This window comes from Pogona vitticeps, chromosome 7 (assembly GCF_051106095.1).
Source record: "Pogona vitticeps strain Pit_001003342236 chromosome 7, PviZW2.1, whole genome shotgun sequence".
Lineage (NCBI taxonomy): Eukaryota > Metazoa > Chordata > Lepidosauria > Squamata > Agamidae > Pogona > Pogona vitticeps.
Window position 1 is genome coordinate 27941908 of NC_135789.1, and position 13331 is coordinate 27955238.

At 45.5% G+C, this 13331-nt stretch overlaps 1 protein-coding gene across 1 annotated transcript in view; it reads left to right on the forward strand.

Annotated features, from left to right (window-relative positions):
• The first annotated feature begins 6425 nt into the window (after nt 1-6425).
• The window catches only part of AKAP1 (A-kinase anchoring protein 1), a 45421-nt gene continuing 38515 nt past the window's right edge, over nt 6426-13331 (forward strand). The window contains exons 1-2 of the mRNA XM_072978484.2: nt 6426-6552; nt 12036-12146. The gene's annotated coding sequence lies outside the window, so the exon portion shown is untranslated. The remainder of the gene's footprint in view (nt 6553-12035; nt 12147-13331) is intronic.

Consider the following 13331-nt stretch of genomic DNA (forward strand, 5'->3'; position numbering starts at 1 on the left):
CCACGGCGGGTCTGCCCGCCAGGCCAGAGAGAAAAAGACTTCACCCGTGCCGAGATTTTGCTTTAGTTTGGTCTTCAGCTATTTCAGAGGCGCATCTCCCGATACTCCAAAAGTCGCCTCTCCTTGTATCGAGCAGGCTGAAACGGCTCACCTTTTGTCGCTGACCTTTGAGTCTTAAATGTACCCCTCCCCAAAGTAGATCAGCAGGGCAGCCACCTAGAGAGTTACAGGCACAGAGTGGAAGGCGCTTCCCCCGGGTCCTATTCTGCCCCAGCCTGGAGGGGAAATCACAGCCATACGGGGCAAGGGGGATTGCCCAGTGTCATGCCAACCTGGTCCCTACCACCATGGGGGGGGGATCCCCGGCCATCTTGGGTTGATTTCAAGGGGCCCTTGGTAGGAAAACTCCTCAGAGAGGTAAGTTGACGTTGTGTAGCCTTAGGTGACCTGTACCCACAGAAGTTATGATTGATACTTTTACACACACAGACAGACAGACACACACACACCCTTTCCTCCAGCTTCCCTGTGACTTGTGTCCTGCGCAGGGCTTGGCCGCTTCAGGGGTCACCAGCAGAAGAGCCAAATTAAAACAGAGATTACTACCAGTCTTGACCACAGCATGGAAAAAGATCATGTTTTTGTACTGCAATCACCAGAATCCCCCAACAGGCATGGTCACTCGGCATTTTGGCCGGTGCGATTCGAGGACTTTTCAGGCAGGTACGTCAGCCATATCGCTCGCACCTCGCCGTGGTGGTCATCCTTGGCTCCCTCACCTCAAGTCCCACGGTATTTTCGGCTCTAGTGCCCAGAAACCCCAGCCAGCCTGGCCAACAGCTGGGGATTCTGGGATTTGAAGTCTAAAACCTACGGAGGGCTTCCGCTCGAGAACAGCTGGCCCCGGCTGACTCACGGGGCTGCTTTGCAGATAACGTGGGAGGGACCGGCGTATACCAGCTCCTTGGAAGAAAGGAGAGGGATGAAGGTGGATGAAAATAAATCATTTTGAAGAAACCATCAAATTGAGTTAAAACACGGTGGTTTCCATTTAAAGGGTCAAAACCAATTACGATTTAAATCAAGTCTACCCTGAGAGAGATATGAAATTAAGTGCTTTAATAAGTACGCTCCGGCCCTTCTCTTCAACCCCGTGGGAGGGCCAGCGCAAGCAGAAGAGGTTGCCTAATGTAAGCCAGTCAGCTTTCAGGCTGAGAGGGGCTTCCGGCGTTGCTCTCCCCGCATCTTTCTCTCTGATACATTAACCCCCACACGGTTGCACCATTCTGATTTGGCTGAAAGTCCCACCCAGCAGAAATGCGTCCGATAGAAACTGCTTTTCGGTGTCTTAAAAATAGGCCATTTATCTAAATTTTGATGAAACAAATCTTTTTTTAAAAAAAAGATCCATCAGAAATTAAATGTCTTTGCCATTGAAAATAATGTTTCTGTAGGTATTGGTGATGTTGTCAAGTGGCTTCTGGTGGGGTAACAACTTATCCTTAAAGCCCCCGTAGCAAAATTGCAGCCAGGGCTTTCGAAAATCAGTGAAAATCCCAGTTAGAATTTAGAAAATGGTACAACGATGCAGTCCGGGTTTGTTGTTGTTTCGTTAGCATTCTCTGTATGTTGGTCGAAATGTGCTTTTATTGTGTTGATAGAATTCTTTCATTTTGTTACACTCCTGGCAGGGAGATTTTTAAAAAGCTAGAAACAGAAGACTTGGATGCCAACAGTCAGCCAGAGCCAGAAGAAGAAACAAAAAAGAGAAATTGTTTGAGGTGGAGAGAAAAAGACAGGCAGTGTAGACATCACACCAGGAGTGAATTTAATCAAGTAAGAGAAGAAAGGTTTAGAGGCAGAAGTCACAGGTGAAAAAAAAATCTTCAGTTTGTTTCCATTTCTATCATCATCTGTTGTCTAAAATAGAGTCTATGCTAAAATCTGTTGTTGTTCCCAACCTGAGGTCTCCAGATGTTCTTGGACTACAGCTCCCAGAAATCCTGGCCAGCAGAGGTGGGGGTGAAAAGGCTTCTGGGAGTTGTAGTCCAAGAACATCTGGAGGCCCAAGGTTGGGAAACCCGGCTGGACTAAGAGACAGGCGCACTGGGAACCTCACCGGTTCTCTTTGCAGAGGGCTGTCATGCCAGATCCTAAGTGTGGAGTGCAAGACTTCATGACAAAACCCTGGAGAAACTGGGGTCCTCCCCATGTTTCTCCTTGTGTCGTGTGAATATTGGAGCCAGACGGTGCGAATTGGCAGGGGATGAGCTTTAGATCAGCTCAGCAGAGCAGGTCGGCTGTGGGGCTGAAACCCTGGATTTCCCAAACAAAGCCTGCACGCAAATCAATCTCTCTCTCTCTCACACACACACACACTGATTTTATGGCCCAGAATGTGAAAGTAACTAGTTATAAAGAATGAACTACTTGCAATGAATTCCTTTCCTAGTAACAGAGAGCACGATTTTGCCATTGGAACTCAATAAGGGCGAACATTCCTGCTTTTGCTGTGTAGCAGTAACTTCTACTCAGTTTCTAGTTAGGAGGATAAACATGCTGGACAGCCAAGGAAAGTTACTTTTTTAAAAAGCATAACTCCCAGAATATCTCATCCAGACGTTGGGACGTTCTGGGGTTTTTTAGATTTGATCTTCCGACGGCTGGTTTTCCGACCTTGCCGCCCAGAGGCTTCTGCGGTTGAACCCGCAGCACCACCACGTCCCTCGCTGATAAAATAGCATTCGCTATCATCTGCATTTTCCAGCATCGGCAGGGGAGACTTGAAACCGATCTCCCACAGATATAGGGCTCCCACTGTATCTTGAACTGCAGGAAAAGATATAATTAATAGCCTGCCTAATTTTAGTGGGCGTGTTACCTTGAACCAAAAATGCTTTGACAGCAGCATTTCAGCGGGCACTGATAACCAGGGGTTTTGTCCAAACAGTCTACGAGGGTGCTAAGACCAGGGGAGCAAACACACTTTTGGCACAGAAATCATTTTTGTCTCTCTCCTCTTCCTCCTTTTTTTCTTCTCCTCCCTTTTAAGACTCGGTCTTGTTCCAACTTTGATACTCACGCTATCGGTGCCCCGTCCCTTTTCATAGGTGGAAAAAAAAGGGGGGCCATGGAATATTCCGTGGGAGTGGGGTAGGCTCGCGTACTTTACAAGTTAGCATGCAGGGGAGAAAATAAACTTGCTCCCTCTAGAACGGTCAGTTCTAGAAGGAAGGGAGCCAGATCTGGTCTGCCCCTGCGAAAAGGGGTGTGTGTGCATGTGCGCATGTGTTCGTGTGAGAGATACACACAGGGTTGGTTTTGTTTCTGTTTTTCAAAATGCTATAACACCGATGTATCCAGAGTTCAGGTTAACCCTGGTCCAAGCAAAATGGTCAGAGGACAGGTAATTTTCCTGTTTTTTTTTACAGTGATTGTGAGCTTGCCTCTCGAGGTTTATGTCCCTCCGAAATTGCTTGCTCTGAGAGGTATCTCAAACCACCTTTTGGTATAGATTTCCCCTTAGGACACAATTTCTGGGAGCCTTCAAAAACGGCACCTCAAAGCGGCAGCATAAATTTTTGGAGGTGGGTGGGGAGCCAAAGCAAAAGTTTATCGTTTCTGCCCCCCCCCCCTCGTTCCTTTGTCGGGCCAAAGTCTTTCTGGACTGGGGTGCCAAACCCGACCGAGGAGCTTGCAGTTTGGAAATCTAGTACAAGGATTCAGATCTGGTGATGGGACGGTTCTTCTCCCAGAAAGACCGGCTCGTTTTTGGTGCCTTAAAAGTCGCTTTCACCCAGTTGGTCAAGAAGCGTTCTCTTCTTTTAGCACCTTAGCTCCTTTCCTCTCCTCTTGGACCTTTCACGTTGCATCATCCACGTAGATCAATGGATGATTCCCTGTTTATGAGATTCTGGTTGTTGGGGGAAAAGAAACGCACACACCCCTTGGTTGAAAGATAGCAACGCTGGAAGGAAGAGAGGTTTGCATCTCAAAGCTTATCCTTGCTCTTACAAGAGGATTAGGGTACTGTCGGATTTATGGCGCCCACGTGCCTTTTCTTTCTGTGAGACTGGCCCGTGACCAAAGGGGAGCGTTGCCACCTTTGACGCCAGGGCGTGGAAAAACGGTCGGCAACCCAAGATTCCAATAACCAAATACGTGAACGTTTGAAACACAAATTCAAGACCATTTCAGTTACCGTTAGAGCCCACAGAAAATGCATCCGAAACGGAACGGCCGTAGCACGCGTGAAGCAGGCTCAACCTTGAGACCTTCAGAGGTTTGGGACTACAGTTCTCATCATCCCCAAGCAATATGGCATAGGGTGATGGGCGCTACAGTCCGCAGGGCCATGCATTGGGGAAGACTGCGACAAAGGTCCACGTTTGACACTCCTTGTTCCCACGTGCAGCCTCCGTGTGCGCTATGAAGTACTGTAAAGGTTTAACACGTTATTTTTATTTTTGGGTGAGATGTTTCTCAAAGTATATTTTACTGATCTTGAGGTTAAAGCCTGAGGCAATTTCCTTGTGCATAAAAACTCCCGTTAAAGCCACCAGTGGATTCCACTTTATGATGTGCATGCCTTTTATTTTCTATAACCAGAAACCTTTTGAAATTCAGTGTGTTTGGGGACTGGAGCATTTGAGAATGTGATCATTGCTCTTTCCCTCTCTGTTTCTGGGGTTTTAGGGTTTCTCTCCCCTCACTCCACATAGTTTCTAGTTTAATTTCACACAAACCCATGTATTAAAGCACGTCTTAATGTTATGCAGGAGACTTTAACCTTAGATAAGTCACTTTTTTGCATTGGGCCACATGCTTTTTTTTAATGCAGTATATTCACCTTGTAAATACTTTTGTGTAAAATTTGACAGAAAAAAAGGTATATTTACTACACTGTAAATACATGTGACAATATATTGTATTATTTTGCTTTTTTGTAAAGCAGTTAGTTGCTGTACATGTATAACATAACAAAATTTGATGATCTTTAGTGTTTAGTCATTGTTAACGTACTACTCCCTTATGTTGCGTTCTGTCATTTAAAGGAAGCGATGCTGTGTACTGTACCTATAAACTTAATGCCATGTATTATAAAACCTTACTACTTCCCTATCAGGGGCCTCAACTCTGAACTTTTTTTTTCTTCTCAGTCTATAATCCTGTTAATATTTGTAAGCGCACGTGCAAGATGCTGCAGATTAAAATCCCTGAGGACTTGCACATTATATGGTTGGTTTGGAGATACATATAAATATATATATATATATCCAATATATATTGGATATTTTATATATAAAAAAGTAAAAGTAAACTTGTAGAGTTCATTATTTCAAATAATTGTTGTTTATCCCCCCCTTTCCCCCATGTATGTACTTCCCTTTTTTGAAGTAAAGAAAAAAAAGAGTAAATTCAACCTGGCTTTGAGTTGTTTGGGCAGTTCGTCCCATATGGGTTTTCATTTAGGCTGTTTAGTTCTCAGCATTTGGCCCATGGCTTTGTCGTGAAGTCTGAAATACAGAACCCTGATTTTGAATGGGGGCGAGAGAAGATAAAGGAACACAGCTCTGTGGTCCATGTGCAGAGTGCAAAATCAGGGTTGGCAATACCTGTTAGATTAGTTTAGGCATCTGTCAGTCTCAAGAGAATATGGTAATGTGCTCTGTATGGAGGACTTGGAACAGCATCTAGTGTGGCTGAGAAGGCCAACTCGAGAGTGACCGTCCCTTCCACACTGAAGACAAATACAATCTGTACCCCGTCTAGCTCCCTGATTTTGCTGCTTTCGGGACCGCCTCTTGGCCTCGGCCTGCTGGACAAGTGCCTCTTCAAATTGGCCTCTCCCAGTTTGAAGAGGCAATACCTGTTATTGCATCACAAAAATAACAAGAAAAAAAGGAAAGCTTTTGAGCTGCCCAACTTAATCAGCTTAAGGCGAACTGTTCAGAGTGTTAGTCAGGTTTTTCCTCGAGGGATGCAAAACTAGATTTTGCCACCTCTGCAGATAAAAGGGCTGCCATCTGCGATCATGAAGGTACAACAACCCTTTCACACCAATAATTTAACTGCAGCTGCCCCTATGCTGGGTTGAAAAACAGGCTTTCCAGGAAAAAGCCAAAGGCCCACTTTACAGCTTCTGTCTGAGCACCAAACTCTAAGGGGATCCTTCATGATCCTGAAATGTTTCGACTTGCATTCCAAGAACCATTTATCTTTTAAAAAAATTGACCTCTCGGTCCGTCGTATTTCTTCTCTCATCATCATCCCTCGTCTACACCCCCCATGATCCTAGCAAAAGTTATATACAGTAAATAGTTCAAAGCATTGAGAATGATAAAAGAAACGGTGGCTAAGATTGGAGAACTTGCGTGTGTGTTTCGCAGTATAGAACCTGATCAAGAATTTTTATTTTTTTTATCCACAGAACACCAGCCTTATAAAACTCAAGGCATCCACGTGGGACATCTAGGTCTCTTTCAGCTTAAGTATCTGATGCCTTTACGTGTACCGTGTTGTAGACCGTCCAGAAAATGGCCGAGCGCACGGGTAGGTTGCGATGAACGCAAAAACCATACTGGCTGCTAAGCTTTTTTGACAGACGTGGTCGTAGACTACCTAAGGGCAAGGCACAGTGGCTTAAAGTTCTTCTAACTGAAGATGTCAGAAATTGGACGTTGGGGTTTCTGGCGTGTGATTCTGTCCTGGGCAAGTCTGGAATTTGACTTCCCTGGATTGTTTTCAAAGCATGAACCTGCAGCGCCCTCTGCTGGCTATCCAAGGTCCATTTCCTCTTAAACTGGCAGATGGGGCTCACTCAATTTGTCTAGATTTCCCTGTCTGTCCCCCCCAGCTAGGTAGAACATGTGTCCACACGTGACAGATACACACAGCCCTGGCTCTCCCTTTGAGACCTTCTAATAGTGCTCACCAAGAGATGTAAGAATTAGCAGCCAAATATCCCCAGGTAATCAGGTCTACACCGACCACCGTGCGTACTAGATGCTTTGAACAACTCGTCCAGACTTTTCAAGCACAACTCTTAGCTCAGCCAGTGGTCATGGAAAAATGGGGGTTGTGGTCCAAACATTCAGGGTTCGGTTCTCCTACATCTGATGGGAAAAGTGAAAAATCACTACAGCTCTATTTTTCCAGATGATGATACGTATGTTTTTTATTGCCCTCCTGTATGTGAAAAGTTCTCTCTTATTGGCTGTTGATGGACTTCACTGCTTTTGAGATTTCAGCTGGCGAAGCTCCTCTAGATACGTCCAGAAGTGTATTTGCAGTGCCCAGTTATGGAAACTTGATGCCACCGCTTCATCCTGGAGAATCCTGGGATTTGTAGTTTAGGGAGGTGCCCGGGATTCTCTGCTGCAGTGCTCTCGTGCCCTCTCTTGAATTAGAGCAAAAATTCCTAAGTCCTTCCCCCAAACTAGAAATCCCAGGATTTGGTAGAATAGGGGTGTGGTATGAAAGAGAACGGGCAGGAATGTTTCCCCGAATGAACCTTGCAACACCAAATACGGTCTCTGGGACTTTGTGACTGCAAAAGGCGTCCTGCCCTATCACCCGCCTGTGGCATTGTTAGGAAGTGCCTTGAGGTGGATTCTCAAGGCACTTCCTAAGAACTGTGCAGCTTGCCCAAGGCTACACAGGCTGGCTCTCCCTGGAGGCACCGCGGGGAATTGAACTCTCAACTTCTGGCTCCACAGCTAGAGATCTAAACCACTGACCTATCCGTTCGCAGCATGTTCAATGGCTCTTGATTGACTCCCCCCCCCCCCCCCGGATCTTGTTGTGTCAGGCAGTGCAACCATCCCCTAGGGATCCTGCTTGTTTGAGCTGCGTAAGCGGATAACCTGCTCTTTCTTCTCCAGCCTGACCTGTTTGAACAGGCAAAGGGTTACTCCTTTGTTTCTCGGCAACCAGAAGGTTGCTGGTTTAAACCACCTCAAGCGTGTGCAACGAGCGTGGGATGGAAAGAAGCCATGGATGAGCCTGGAGAAGCAGCCAGATTCTGAACGATGGCATAAATTCAAAGCAACGTTTCCAACCTTTGGAACAGAAATGCTACTTTTCTGGATTATAGCTCCCAGAATCCTGACGTTTTGGGAATGGGAACCCCTGCCTCCAGAAAACAAAGCCTGCGAGATGTGTCTGTATATATGTACAAGGTGTCCAGTACAGCGGGTAGAACAGGGATCAGAGAACTTTTTTACCTTTTACTCCCCCCAAAAATTTATATATGCCGATATTACCCCCTTGATTCGAAAGGAAGGAAATCATACATTATTTGAATTCGAAATCTTATTGAATCTATTCAAAATTACTTTGAAAGCTTCAACTTGCTTGAAAACTTCAGGTTTTGGAGAAATGATATTGCTTCATCTTGGATATGAAAGCATCAATATTGGGGCTCTGCTCATCCTCATTACCCCCAGGATTTTCATTTTTACCCCATTTGGGGTAATTTACCCCTGTTCCCTGACCACTGGGGTAGAAGGTCAGGTAGCAGGTAAAAGGGTGCGTTTTTAAGCGATGCAGTGCAAGAGAAATTGATGTTCTTATTCTAACAAGGGGCATTTGTTTAAAAGCCATTTATATTAGCATTTCTTTGAAGCTGGAACCCCCCAACCCACAAGGAGTTGGTTTGCTGCAACCCATGGGCCACCTCTCCCATTAGGGGTTTAGCGTTAAATGCGATCAATGACAGCACTTACTATAACAATTAAGCCTTTTTCTCACGCTACATCACATCATTCGGAATGACCAGTGCTCCTTAATTATACCCCACACTCTGCAAAGTCAGCTGCCTTCAAGCTCTTAACCTTGGCTACCCTCACTGTTCCCTTCATTTTCTCTAGCTGTGTGGAAAGATTCTGCCCTCCGTATTCCAGATCTTAGCTTTCTGACTTCTGTAACGAGAGGGTCAACCAGTCCCAAAGCATGTTAGGAAAACCTTGGTTAGGTGTGGATAATTCGTTAAAACAGGGGTGAAACTCATCAGTCCATGGGCTGGACATTTGGCCGTTGGGTGCTGCCTCCTTCCTGAAAACGGACGGAGATTCTCGCCCATTAGAGCAGCGTTCAACAGCATTGCTAGTCTGCTATGCAACCATCCCATGCACAATAAATAACTTTTAAGGAGAGCCAAACTAGATCAGACTAAAAGTCAATGAAATGCATCATGGTGTTTCTCCAGAGAGGCCAGCCAGATGCCGGTGAGTAACCCAGAAGCAGGACATGAGGGTAGCAGTTCTCTCCCACTTGCCTTCCCAAACATATTGTGACTGATAAACAAGATAACGGGCTAGATCCAATGGGTATTCTTCGCTACGGTAGACCCACCGAATCCACGCTTTTAATCTCAGCGTTGGCTTACCAAAGCCTTGTTGATTGGGGGTATAATCTACCCTGTTTCCCCGAAAACAAGACCTAACCTGAAAATAAGCCCTGGTATGATTTTTCAGGATGCTCATATAAGCCCTTCCCCAAAAATAAGCCCTAGTTAAGTGAAACCCTGCCCTCCACCCTTGTGCAGCAACCAGAAGGAGATGACATGACATTTGAATAAATGCAGATGGTTGTACATGAAAAAAAATCCCCTGAAAATAAGCCCTAGTACATTTTTGGAGCAAAAATTAATATAAGTCCCTGTCTTATTTTTGGGAAAATGGGGTAGTCAAGACCATCAGTTGGATTTAGGCCACTATATGGTAGCCATTGAGAGTTTTATTGACTTACATAGCCGTAAGCCCTACAGAACAAAGCCGAGCTTTCTTCTGAATAAACATGCTGTGCAGAAGATATCTCTGCTTGGATGTTAACGAGATTCTTGGCTCCAGCAGGGACATGTTTACAACAAAACCCATTCTTATACTGAGAGTCAGGCATAGATGGTTGAAAGTTCCCCTCTACACTGTGTCTGCATTGTGCATGGCAACCCAGAAGGAACTATGTTAGATCAATCCAAGGGCCTGATCTGTCACACATTCTGTGACCACACTGACCGCAACCCATTGCCTCTCTTGAAAAGCCTGCAGGCAGGACATGCATGAAACAAGGCTTTATGCGTCGTGCTCCACAGCAGTGTGCTGACCCTGAAGGCAATATATGGCATCATGACTCGTAGCCATTGATGGTCTTATCTTCAGTTTAATGTGTCTAATCCACTATTAAATTCATACAAGAGTACAATTAGACAGGGGAGTTTGGAGTGATCCAGCTCATGTTTAAAAGGCTCATCATATCTTCAGTACAATCTATTTTATCTCACACAAATGATCCTTTCATTCACACAAGAGATGTCTGTTCTCTTGTAAGAAGGATCCAGATAACACTTCAGATTCCTCCAGTTTTTCCCCATTTCAATTACTGATGACCCCTCCTTTTGTTGCAGCTGTCATTCCACAGGCCGTGGCAACATCCCTTTTTTGTTGTTTAATTTAATAAGTGGCATAGCGCTACAACAGTACATCAACTTAGCATGAATACTCTCTTATATGTGAAATAGCGCTACATCATTTAGGATTTTTTTTTTATTGTAAGAAGTGGAAAATAATGGAGGGGTTTCTCTGCCATCTTTTCCACTATCACAACCCACATGGTTGTCACCGAAGTGAATGCCACCCATAGCTCTATTTGGAACTGAACTAAGGAACCAGACAGATTGTAGAATGGGTTAAGCAGGAGCGCTCCCCATCACGCCAAAGAAACTGCAAAGCACTGTGCCCGAGGAGCAGAACAGCTTGCAAAAGAGGCAGGACGGATCAACACATACATGTAGCCGCTGGAAAACAGGGTGAACCAAACCACAATAGAAGCAAACCAAACGGCAAGCTATATGCTCATCTGATCACCCCAAGTTAGCGACCATCATTGTGTCTTGGGGAAGCAACTCAAACTAACTTGCTGTGCGAACATGGCCTTCTCTCTTTTTTTGTCTGTCTTGAATCTCCTACCATTTGGCTTGAATAGGCACAAAACCTTTTGGTGGGTATTGGGAGAATGGGATTACATATAGTCTGTGTTTTCCTCTCTTCCACTGAATAATGGGGAAAGCGTTTGTTCTGGTTAAAGACGCACTACATAGAAACCATTCTTATCCACAGTTCCCAGACGACCTCCGCTGCTGCAGCCATTGCATGGCCTGCTGATACTTTAGCCTTCGTTCATATAAATCTCAACCATTGATGTCAATCAACAACTGCCTCGGAGTTGAGGTGTTCTAAGTGAGGTGGATCCTGAAGGATAGGGAAAAAAAGGGTGGGGGAACAGGATGAAAGGGCTAAAGCACTTATTTTGCTCACATAAGGACCCGAATTGTCTCTAGCATCTCCTATTTAAGAAAAAGGTTGAGGTCACAGGTAACCTCCCTCCAAGGAGTTGTAGGGATTTGTCAACCCTCTGGCTGGATTGACGAACAAGGCGATCCAATACAAGGCTAACCCCTGGGTTCCTATCCCTGTCATCGATGCACCGTGAAACACGGGTTGGAGAAGTTACTTTCTCTTTGCCTCGTTTGTTCTACTGTTCAGTTTGGGGAAAATAAAAGATCTAGGCAGACAGTCGGTCGCCCAACACACACACTCTCTTTCTTTCACACACTCTCTCTCACACACACAACCGGAATCCTTTTCATACCCTCCCTGGCATTTGTGATTTGAAAACCCTCGTATCCGTTTTGCTTCCTTGTTCTTGCCACCTCATGTCCTTTATAACCCCGAAGACTAGAAAGGTGTTTTCCCGCATAGGCGCAGTTCTCAGAATCATGTGCCTGACGCCAGATCGAGCACTCAAGGTGGGGCCTCGTCAAGCGCTGTGTGCTTCGTCTGGGTTGGCAACAGCCACCTGTTATCTCGAGCCGTGGATTTGCTGCTTGAGGTGGTTTTAGGGAAGGGAATCCTGCTTCATCACCATTGAGTTGTAAGCTTTGCAGGCAAATGGCTTTTAACTTTGAGCAGGGTGTGTGTGACACCTTACCAATGCATTCATTTAACTGGGCTTCTATAACAATGCATTTATTTCAGAGATGCTGGCTGCAAGTTATAAACCAGAGCTTCCGAGGGGAATGAGGATATTCTGTGTGATGTGCGACTCTTCTCTTCCGCCAAGTCCTTACAGCCACCTACTCACCGCAGGTTAGATCTTCCAGTTGAAATATAATAGGAGGTACCATCAATTAGTGCTATAACCATCCCCAAATCTTGTGCAAAGACCATTTTATAGAACAAAATGGGCAACTTGCGCACTTCCAGATGTTGTGGGACTGAAAGGTCCGTTGGCCTTAGAGAGGATAACCTCATGGATGCAGCGAGCCATAGTCAACAAATCTGCCCATGCCCGATTCCTGTTCAAATGTAGCTGGGCTCTAGAGATTGGGAATTGTATTTGTTTGGCCTACAACTCCCAGAATCCCTCAATCAGCATGGCTGCCGACCAAAGGATTCTGGGGGCCGTATTCCAAAGTAATGTTTCCAAAAGTGTGCTGTGCTCAAGTCTTGGAAACGAAACATTGCAGTGGAGAAAGCTGCCTCAAAATGTTGGAAGTGTGTGATGCCTCCATGAAATAAGATTGGGGGTTGCTTCCGGACATGCCTGTATTTTCTTGGCACATGTGGCAACAGCTGGGCACAGCAGGAAGCCGCCCCAATCAAGCAAATAATCCATCTGACCTGTTTTCTTTTTGGCTCTCAGTTTCTTCCTCCAGAGAACACTCTAGTTCTGCAGGGTTGAGAGAGAAAGATTCCTTATGTAGTGTTTCTAGAACTGCATTCTGGCAACCAGTAATAATGGGGTGGGATGTTGGTTCTGGGGTCTTAAAAAGGATCTTCTTTGCAATATCCAGTGCTGCAGAGTGTTAGCTGTGTCCTTTGTGAGGGTCTGTCCTCAATAGCTCAGGGGTTTAGGTCTCTGGCTGCAGAGCTGGAGGTTGGGGGTTCAATTCCCCTCAATGTGCCTCCTGTAAGAAAGAGCCAGCCTGGGTAGCCTTGGGCAAGCTGCACAGTCCTAGAGTTGCCCCCAGAACATGGGAGGGGTCAAGCACTTCTGAGTATTCTCTACCTGGAAAAACCCTGGAAATGGTCGCCATAAGTCCAAATTTGACTTGACAGCATGCAGTTCTCATCCTCAGTGCAGCCAAAGGGAAGCCCACCAGAGTAAGGACTATTTCTCTACAGGAGGACTGGTTATCTTAAAAAGATATTAGTGTTATCTGGTATCCTCTACTGGCAGAGCGTGTGACTCTTGAGTAGTGACCACTATGGAAACTGGTAGTCAAGGTGGATTAAAAGCTTCCTGCTTGTTCTCCTGGAAAATCCAACCAT